This window comes from Martes martes (assembly GCF_963455335.1).
Source record: "Martes martes genome assembly, chromosome: 16".
In the NCBI taxonomy this organism is placed as follows: Eukaryota; Metazoa; Chordata; class Mammalia; order Carnivora; family Mustelidae; genus Martes; species Martes martes.
In genome coordinates, this window is record NC_137904.1 from 42,256,869 (window position 1) to 42,267,993 (window position 11,125).

The 11,125-nt window shown below is 41.7% G+C and overlaps 1 pseudogene across 1 annotated transcript; it reads left to right on the top strand.

The window, feature by feature from the left end:
- Positions 1-2,661: 2,661 nt before the first annotated feature.
- Positions 2,662-3,097, top strand: LOC308357327 (small ribosomal subunit protein eS19-like; annotated as a pseudogene). Its single transcript has one exon. The product of its transcript is annotated as a small ribosomal subunit protein eS19-like (transcript).
- The last annotated feature ends 8,028 nt before the right edge of the window (positions 3,098-11,125 follow it).

An 11,125-nucleotide genomic window follows, 5' to 3' on the forward strand; every position in this document is an offset into this window, starting at 1 on the left:
CCCAACCCCCACCCATACATACACCCATAGAACCCCAAGTTGGACAAGGACCTGAAAGCAGAAAGAAATCCAGCTTCATCAGAGTTAGGAAATATCCCAAGGGTCCCATGCACCTTGAGAAGCAGAGGGAAGAAGGAGGTGTCTAGCCTGAAAAGGGAGAAACTAGATAACGATCACTTTCTGGGTGAAGGAGGAGCTAAGCCGGAAGACTGAAGGGGCTCCATGTCAGCAAGAGACTGAGATCAGCTCCCAGGGTAAACTTCCGCCAGTGCAGGAGGGGTGCTGAGGGCCGGACACCAGCAAGAACTGCAGTGACTCCTTCCTCAAGAGAGTCTTATGCCAGGATGAAGGGGGTGGTGGCCCAGCCAGGTCTGCTGGGAGGGAGAGGGCTGGAGCAGGGGATCATTTAAGCTGTCATGCAAGGGCACGGCCTGGCCAAGGTGAAGAGTGTGGGAACTGGATTAGTACCACAGGGCCCAGAGCTTGACAGTCTTCACAGTAATCCCGTGGTGGGCAAGCAAGTGTGATGAGGGGCCCCCTTTGCTGATGAGACAACCAAAGCCCAGAGAGGTTAAGACACTTGCTCAAGGCTTCACAGCTGCACCAGAACTTAAACCCAAGCCCCCAAGTCCAGTGATATGGCCTCCACTGCCTTGGCCTCCACTGCCTTCTGGGGCTGGAAGCTTCCCAGGATAGGTCCCAGGTCTCTAACCTCGGTTCCTACACCAACTTCTCCAGGCCCTTTACACCCTCACTCCTCCCTGCCCCCCCACCAACCCCAACCATGCGGGGGCAGAACAGGATGGGGACTGCTGGGCCAGGCTGCAAATCCCTCTCCTGTCCAACAACAACAACAACAACGCAGGGAGAGAGGAAGACAGAGGTGGGAACAGGTCCCAAACTCCCCTCTCACGTGTCCTCGCCCGTCTCAGTCCCAGACTCTCTCGTGATAGGAAAGTAGGCCAGTTTGGAATATGTCACAGATATTTTCGACATCCCCATCTGTACTATCGCTTTGCATACAGCCAAGTGGGGCAGAGCCAGAATCTCCGTGCTGGATGAGGGGTACGCCTGCTACCTCTGGGGCCCGGAGCCCAAACAGGGGCTGCAAACATGCACAGGGAACCCTGAAGGGCACTGGGCACCTGTCCAGCTGCCTGAACGGGGTGGGACAAAAGACTAGCCGTATCTGCCTTCTTCCCAGAGGAACAGAAGCAGAACAGCTGTGCAATCTGTGGAAAGGATCCCGCTGCCCTGTGAGCCTGGGGATGGAGCACTGAGGAGGGAGCAATTAGTCCTGCAGGGAAAGCTTTAGGGGAGATGTGACTGATACTTGAGCTGGACCTTGAAAGGGGAGCAGAACTTTGCTGAGGGTGGCTCTCTGTGGGTTAAGTGTCTGTCTTTGGCTCAGGTCATGATCTCAGCATCCTGGGATCCAGCCCCACATCCAGGCCCGCATCATCACATCATCGAACCCCTCATCAAGCCTGCTAATCCCTCTCCTTTTGCCCCTCCCCCCATGCTTTCTCTTGCTCTGCTCTCTTGCTCTCAAATAAATAAATAAAATCTTAAAAAGAAAAAAAAAGAAGGCTACCTTAGCACAAATGTTTACCACTCCAGCCTCAAAAATCCCTTTAAAATGACAGAGAAAAAAATACACTGGAGTTTTAAAGCAGATTAGATTATACTAATGGCAAAACCAAACAGAGAAGAGGAATGCATGATCCCATAAAGGAACTCACTAAAAGTGTAAATCTTCCATAAAAGAACCATAGATTTCCTGCTAATGTCGGGAACGAGGCAAGTATATCACTCTCATCATCCTTGTTCAATATTGTGCTGAGGCTCTAACTAGTGTTCTAAGGCAAGGGCCCAAGGGCATCCAGAATTGAAAGGAAGAAGTAAAATTGTCCAAGATGGCATGGATTTCTAAGTGGAAAATCTGGTGGAATCTAAAACATAGCTATTAGAACTAATACGTGTGTTTAGCAAGATTGTAAGTATAAAGTCAACATATAAAATCAATTGTATTTCTATATAGTAGTAATGAACAACTGGAAATTGAAATTTAAAAAATAATACCATGTACAAGAACATCAAAAAATATTAAGTACTTAGGGAAAAGACTGGCAAAGAATATTCAAGACTGACACACTAGAAACTATAAAACTTTGCTCAGAGACCTCAGTAGATGAGGAGGTATACTATGCTCATGGATCAGAAGACTCATACTGTCAAGATGTCATTTCTCCCCAAACTGATGTATAAATTCAACACAATCCCAGTCAAATTCATAGCAGCATTTTTTTGTAGAAATTGAAAAGTTGATTCTAAAATTCTTATGGAGGGGCACCTGGGTGGCTCAGTGGGTTAAAGCCTCTGCCTTCGGCTTGGGTCATGATCCCAGGGTCCTGGGATGGAGCCCCGTGTTGGGCTTTCTGCTCTCCGGGGAGCCTGCTTCCTCTTCTCTCTCTCTCTCTGCCTGCCTCTCTGCCTGCTTGTGATCTCTGTCTGTCAAATAAATAAATAAATAAAATCTTTAAAAAAAAATTCTTATGGAAATGCAATGGACTTAGGATAGCCAAAACAATCTTGAAAAAGAAGGTGGGGGGTGGGGAGTTGAAGGACACTTTCCCCTGGCTGGCGGCATGGAGGCCTTCCATGGCTGGAGTTACTGTAAGAGACCTGAACCTGCAGGAGTTCATCAGAGCTCTGGCAGCCTTCCTCAAAAAGTTTGGGAAGCTGAATTTTCCTAAATGGGTGGACTCGGTCAAGCTGCCTGAGTGTATAAATCTTGTTCTCTATGATGAGAACTGGTTCCACAGATGAGCCACTTCCACAGAGCAGTGCCTGTATCTCTCGGGCTGCACCGGGTTGGCTCCATGACCAAGATCTATGGGGGACATCAGAGAAACAGCATCGCATCCAGCTCTTCAGTTGACACTCCAAGAATGTGGTCCACAGGGTCCTCCAACCCCTGGAGGGGCTGAAAATTACAGACAAGAACGAAGATGGGGGCCACAAACTGACACCTCAGGGACAGAGAGTTCTGGACAGAATCTCCGGACAGATGGTGACTGCCAACAAGAAGCATTAGAACAAATGCTGGGTGGGGTGCCTGGGTGGCTCAGTCGTTAAGCGTCTGCCTTTGGCTCCGGTCATGATCCCAGGGTCTTGGGACTGAGCCCCGCATCCAGCTCCCTGCTCAGCAGGAAGCCTGTTTCTCCCTCTCCCACTCCCCCTGCTGTGTTCCCTCTCTCGCTGCCTCTCTCTCTCCATCAAATAAATAAATAAAACCTTAAAAAAAAAAAAAAAAGAACAGGGGCGCCTGGGTGGCTCAGTGGTTAAGCCTCTGTCTTCAGCTCAGGTCATGATCTCAGGGTCCTGGGATTGAGCCCTGCATCAGGCTCTCTGCTCAGCAGGGAGCCTGCTTCCCCCTCTCTCTGCCTGCCTCTCTGCCTACTTGTGATCTCTCTCTCTGGCAAATAAATAAATAATGAATGAATGAATGAATGAATAGGGGCACTGGGCTGGCTCAGTTGGAAGTACGTGACTTTTGATCTAGGTGTCATGAGTTCCAGCCCCAGGTTGGGCGTAGAGATTATAAATAAATAGATAGATAGATAGATAGACGATAGATAGATAGATAGATGAGCTTTATTTTTTTAAGAGAATGAATAAACAAATTAGAACATGTTCATACAAAGGAACAGTACCCAGCAATAAAAAGCAATGAACAATTGAGTCACATAATAACAGAGAATTCCAAAATGATTATGCTAAGTCAAAGGAGGCAGAGAAAATAGAGTACATTTATAGCATTTGATTCCATAGAGATACCGAATCTAGAAAATACAAACTAATTAATCTGTAGTGACAGATAAACACATCAATGGTTGCCTAGAGATGAGGGGAGGGGGTGGGGAAGGGCAGGAGTAATAGATTAAAAAGGGACAAAGGGAAATTTTGGGGGGTGATGGGTATGTTCATTATCGAGATTTAGTGATGGTTTCACAGGTGTCCTCATATGTGAAAACTTAAACAATACATTCTAAATATGCATAGTTTACTGTATTATCAATTGTTCTTCAATAGAGCTACAGAAAGGTAAATAAGAAGAAACCATAATCAGATAAAACAAAAGAGTTAATCTGGGGGGGAAAAAGGTGAAATTAGATATAGATTTTGGGAAAAAGCAAAATCATCTCTCCATGCAGATTATATTATTATCTACTTAGAAAAGTCAAAGATTCCACTGAAGCCTTATAAATCTTATCATCAAGTTCAGTAAAATGGCCAGTTAAAAGAAAAACACAGAAAAATCAATAGTTTTCTTTTTAACCATGAAAAACCAATTTTAAAATGTTTAAAAATGATTTTATTCATAACAGCAATTACAACTATGAAATACATAGGAATAAATTTTACCAGGGACATACTAGAAGACTTGAGTAAATAGAGAGATGCATGTCATTTTCTCACAACGGAAGAATACTTTGGTAAGGCTGTCAATTTCCTCAAAATTATTCTATACATCCAATGCAACTTGAGTTTGAAATTCCAATAGAATTTTTTAGCTGAAACTAGAAAAGATAATTCTAAAATTCATCTGGAAGGGTAAATGAGTACCAAGAGAAAAAACAATGATAAATAAGGAAAATGGGCTGAGTTGGAATTGCTTGCATTCCCACTAATACAAACATACCACAAAATAGTAGGTATTATAGTAAGACTAGGACTTGTCTTCACACAAAGTAGGTGCTTCACAAACATTTTTAAAATGATCAAGTAAATCAGTAAGCTAACAGATAACAAATAGCCCAGAAACAGTATCAAAACCATTTTTCATATAGTGAATGTTGTTATAAAAATATTTATCATATATCTCTATTAAATATGTTCTTGATGTCCAGGAACTCCTCAAAGTCAACATGCCCTAGATTGACCCAACCCTAATTCCTCCCTCTCCAAGCTCCCCATCCCTATTCCTGCTCCTCCTCCTGCTTCACAGTTCTGCCAAACCACTCAAACAGAAAAAGTGGTCACCCTGGATCCCCTTCTCCCCCTCACGCTCTCATTCAGTTTTACTTTCTAAGATATCGGTCTCCACCTCCCACCACAGAGGAATTTAGCACACGATAAAAACAGCAAGGAAGGGACACAGTGCTGGAACAAGTGGCTATCTATGGAAAAGAAATACTTAAGTTAAATCCATATATAAAAGTGAATTCCAGATGGGTTAAATATCTTGGTACAAAGAGTTAAACTATAAAACACATGAAAGAAAGGGGTGCCTGGCTGGTTCAGTTGGTGGAGCCTGAGACTCTGGACCTCAGGGTTGTGAGTTCAAGCTCCACATTGTGTGTAGAGTTTACTTAAAACGAAAAAGAAAAGGAGCCACTGGCTCAGTCAGTTAAGTGTCTGCCTTCGGCTCGGGTCATGATCCTGGGGTCCTGGGATCGAGCCCCGCATCGGGCTCTCTGCTCAGTGAGAAGCCTGCTTCCCTCTCTCTCCCTCCTCCTGCCATTCTGCCTGCTTGTGATCTCTCTCTCTGTCAAGTAAATTTAAAAAAAAAAGAAAAAAGAAAAGAAACCATTTGAAAGAAATATACAAGGACACTCTTTATAATTTAGGGATGGGAAGGACTTTTTATAAGACATGAAAGTCATAAACCACAAAGAAAAATAGCAACAGATTTGGTTATAGTGAAAGCACCACAAAGTTAAAAACTGAATGCTAGATGGGGAGTATTTGCAAAATTGAAGACACAGCTGAGGTTAATTGCTATCCCCGTTATCCATTATCCTTTCTTCTAGCAACCGTTGTCCCCCAACCCATATCCCCTGGAGAACCACTCCTCGCCTGCTTCTAGGGCATGTGGTTTGATGGGTCTGGTCTGCCTCCCAGTTCCAGGATGAGGCACGTGACCTAGGCTTGACCAGTCAGGGTGTTCTATCCTCCCTCAAGCAAACGGATTTGTTTAAGGCAGGGTGTGTGATCTAAATGAGGGTCAAGTTAGAGACCACACTGTGACTCTTCCAGTCCCTAGGAAGAGAAGAGCTTGTGGAGAGTGTCTGAAATTGCTATGGCTATCTCGACTTCACATGGAGGAGCTGATCTGAGAATAAAGCCAAAACAAAGGAAACCGAAGTCATGTGCTGGTCAAAGATTTATGAAGACAAAGTCTGGGCACCGGGACCTAGCTAGGCCTAAGGTCAGCTGCCCCTAGGAATGTAGTTATGTGAGCCAATAAAGACGTCCTCCCTTTTTTCTTCACTAAAGCTGGTTTGAGTTTTATTTCTGTCCTTTGCAAACCAGAGCAATTGTAATATTTAATCTATCCTTAAAAATATTTACTCAACTGTTGTTGAAGTGAAACAATTTTCAGAACTATATATAAATGTTAGTCTGTTTTGTTTTGTTTTTAATTTTAAGTAGGCCCAATGTGGGTTTTGAACTCATGACCCTGAGATTAAGAGTCATATGTTCTACCAACTGAACCAGCCAGGTGCTCCTTTTCTGTTTTGAATTTTAAAATATATGTCTCCCTAGACATAGGGAGACATATATTTTATCTGTGGGGCATATATTTTATATGCCCGGGTGGCTCAGTGGGTTAAAGCCTCTGCCTTCGGCTCAGGTCATGATCCCAGGTCCTGGGATCAAGTCCCACATCGGGTTCTCTGCTCAGCAGGGAGCCTGCTTCCCTTCCTCTCTCTCTGCCCCTCTCTGCCTATTTGTGATCTCTGTCTGTCAAATAAATAAATAAAAATCTTAAAAAAATAAAATAAAATATATGTCTATGCACATAAAAAGGTTTGGAAGGACACATATGCACACACTATTAGCAATCTTAATCCCTAAGGGAGTAACAATGGAGGCCAAGGGGATGCAATTTTAAAGTGATCGTTTGTTTTTTTTTTTAAGATTTTATTTATTTATTTGACAGAGAGAGAGTGAGAACAGGAAGGGGGAGCGGCAGAGGGAGAGAGAAAAGCAGGCCTCCCTCTGAACAAGGAGCCGGATATGGGGCTCGATCCTAGGACTCTGAGATTGAACCGAAGGCAGATGCTTAACGACTGAGCCACCCAGGGGCCCTGGGAATGCGATTTTTACCCTACACATGAGCTTTATGATTTGAATTTTTCCAAAGAGTATTGAATCATTCAATAAACAAATATTTATTAAGTTCCTATTCTGACTAATCACAGTTCTAGGCTGGGGGCATCGCATTAAATAAAACAAAATAAAACCTTTGCTTTTGTGGTAAGGAGAGGTATCATTATATTTTTTAAGATTTCATTTATTTATTTGACAGAGAAAGAGCACAATCAGGGGGAGCAGCAGAGGGAGAAGGAGAAACAGGGTCTCTGCTGAGCAGGGATACTGGTGTTGGACTCAATCCCAAGACCCTTGGATCATGACCTGAGCAGATGCTTAACTGACTGAGTCACCCAGGCACCCAAGGCATCATTATTTTTTAAATAATATCTTAAAAATTAATTAATCCAGGAGTGCCTGGGTGGTTCAGTTGGTTAAGCATCTGCCTTTCAGTTCAAGTCCTGATCTCAGGGTCCTGGGATGGAGCCCCTCATAGAGCTCCTGCTCATCAGGGAGTCTATTTCTCTCTCTCCCTCTGCTCGTCCCCCTGTTCATCCTCTTTCTCTCTACCTCTCAAATAAATAAGTAAATAAATAAATAAATACAATATTTTAAAAAATTAATTAATCCAACTCTGCTTTCATTGTGCCTGCATCCAGACTTCTGAGTATCGCTAGACAGAAGCACACAACTGAGAAGATGAGGACCAAAGAAATAGAAAACAAATGTTCAATAAAATCTACAAGGCCAAAAATTGGTTCTTTGCAAAGACCACTAAAATTGATAAAAAATGTAGCAAGAAAAATGAGAGAGAGAAAACATATAACTACTATTAGGAATACAAATGGAAGCATTACTACAGATCCTATAGATGCTAAAAAGATAATAAGAGGGTATTACAAACAACTTCATGTCAACATTTGAAGATTTAGATAACACAAGGAATTCCTTTAAAAAACACAACTCACCAAAAATGTCACAGGAACATCCAAAAATGTCATAAAAATATTCTGATTTTTGAGATCACAATAGGCCTATATATCATAAAAGAAATTTCTTTTATATGATAAAAGAAATTGAATCTTTAAAATCTTCTACAAAGAAAACTCCAGGCCCAGATGGCTTCACTGGGGAATTCTTCCAAACATTTAAGGAAGAAATAATACCATCTTACACAAATTCAGCAAATAGAGAAAAAAGAAGAACATTTCCCAACTCATTTTATGAGACTTGACTAACCTTGATACCAAAACCTGGCAAGGATATCACAAGAAAGGAGAATTACAGCCAATATCTCTCATGAACATAGATGCAAAATCCAACACAAAAATGCCAAATCATATTTAGTAATTTTTTAAAAGGCAATTCATAGTAAAGACCAGATGCAGTTTTGTCCAGCAATGAAGGTTGACTTAATATTCCAAAATCAACCAATGTAACTATGCACATTAACAAAATTAAGTAGACAAACTATCTGGCCATTTTAATAGATACAGGAAAAGCTTTTGATAAAATTAAATACCCATTCATGATTTTTAAGACAGAAAACTAGAATAAAAAGGAATTTCCTCAATTTGATAAAGGACCTCTCAAAAAAACTTTACAGTTGGGATGCCTGGATGGCTCAGTCGGTTAAGCGTCGGACTCTTGATTTCAACTCAGGTCATGATTTCAGGGTCATGAGATCCAGTCCCACATTGGGCTCCATGCCCAGCATAAGATTCTCTCTCTCCCTCTCCCTCTGCCCCTTCCCCCCATCTCTCTCTCTTAAAAAATGAAAACTCGTAAGTTGACCTCATATTTAGCACTGCAATATCAAGTGTTTCCCCCCTATATTAGGCACAAATATCCTTGCAGCCTTGGGGTAGGCAAAAATATCTTAGGACAAAAAAAGTACTAGCCATAAAAGAAAAAAAATTATAAAGTGGGCCTAATTAAAATAAAAAATTTCTGCACATCAAATAATACCCTTACAAAATGAAAAAGTAAACTACCAAGTGAGGGAAAATAATCATAATACATGTACCTGATACAAAACTTATATAAAGAATGAGTAAATAACTTTTATAATCCAGTAATAGAACCACTAGCAATCCAATTTTTTTAAAAGGCAAAAGACTTGAAGAGACACAAAAGATATGGGAATGAAGGGGCCCCTGGGTGGCTCTGTGGGTTAAGCCTCTGCCCCGCATCCCATCCGGCTCTCTGCTCAGCGGGGAGCGGAGCGTGCTTCCCCTTTTTTCTCTGCCTGCCTCTCTTTCTACTTGTGTTCTCTCTCTCTGGGTCCAATAAATAAATAAAATCTTTAAAAGAAAAAAAAAGATATTGGAATGAAAATAAGCAGACGAGGGGCACCTGGCTGGCTCTGTCGATAGAGCATACAACTCTTGAACTCAGGGTTGTGAATTCAAGCCCTACGATGGGTGCAGAGATTACTTAAAAAAAAAATAAAAGAAAATATTTACAAAAAAAAAAAGAAAAAAAAGCAAATGAAAAGATGTTCAACATCATCAGTCACCAGTGAAATTCAAATTAAAACCACAACAGAATGCACATCAGAATGACTACAATCGAAGTCTGAAAATATTACATACTGACATGTGGGCAACCAGAACACTCCTACATGTAAATTAGTACAACCACTTTAGAAAACGGTTTGGTAATTAAACAGAAACAGACCTACATGTATATCATTACCTACTTTACAACAAAGCTAGAACTTTGGAGAAATGATGGTGTTTTCAATAAATGGTGCTAGAGTGATTGGACAGACACATAGAAAAAAGGGAGGGGCGCCTGGGTGGCTCAGCGGGTTCTCCGTCTGCCTTTGGCTCAAGTCATGATACCGGGGTCCTGGGATCGAGTCCCGCATCGGACTCCCTGCTCAGCGGGGAGCCTGCCTCTCCCTCTGCCTGCCACTCCCTGTGTTTGTGTGCACTTGCTCTTACTCTCTCACAAATAAATAAAATCTTAAAAAAAAAAGAGAGAGAGAAAATCTTGGCTCTTATCTCAAACATACCTCCAAAATTTATTTGAGATGGATCGTAGACTTAAGTGGGAAAAATAAAAGCAATAAAGCTTACAGAGAAAAAAAAATCATGGGTATTTTCATGGCCTTAGAGTAGACGAAGATGTCTTAATCAGGACACAGTAAGCGTTAAACATAAAGGATTAATGTATCTGATTTATCAAAATTATGAAACTCTGTTCATCCAAAGACACTATAAAGTTGATAAAGGGGCACCTGGGTGGCTCAGTGGGTTAAGCCTCTGCCTTCGGCTCAGGTCATGATCTCAGGGTCCTGGGATGGAGCCCTGCATCAGGGTCTCTGCTCAGCAGGGAGCCTGCTTCCCCCCTCCCCCCACCCTCTGCCTGCTGCTCTGCCTACTTGTGATCTCTCTCTCTCTCTGTCTAATAAATAAATAAAATCTTTTTTAAAAAATGGAGAAGCCTAAAGAAAGAGAAACAAAACTATTGAGAACAAACTGAGGGTTACCGGAGGGGAGGGGAATGGGGGATGATAAAATAGGAGATGAGGATTAAGGAATACATTTGTCACGATGAGTATGGGTGGTGTATGGAAGTGTTGAATCGCTCACTGTATTGCACACCTGAAGCTAATATAACACTGTGCATTAACTAACTGGAATTAAAATTTAAAAACTTAACTAAAAAAATAAAGTTGAAAAAGCAAACCACAGAATACATTAAAAAACTCCTGCTTATTAATAAAAAAAATCATGCAACCCAAGTTTTTTAAAATAAGCAAAACATTGGAAATGACTTCCCAAAAGAGGATTCCAAACATCCAGCAATTACAAATGGGTGAATACAAAGGAATACGCTTATGAGAAAGTGTTTGAATCACTAAGCATCAAGACGATGCAAATTATAACCACAAAGAGATACCACGGCACATCTACAAGTATGGCTCACATTTTAAAAACTGAGAATTTATGATGGGTGTAAATCGGCATAATCACTCTGGAGAACTATTCGGCAGTGTCTATGCAAGATAGACAGT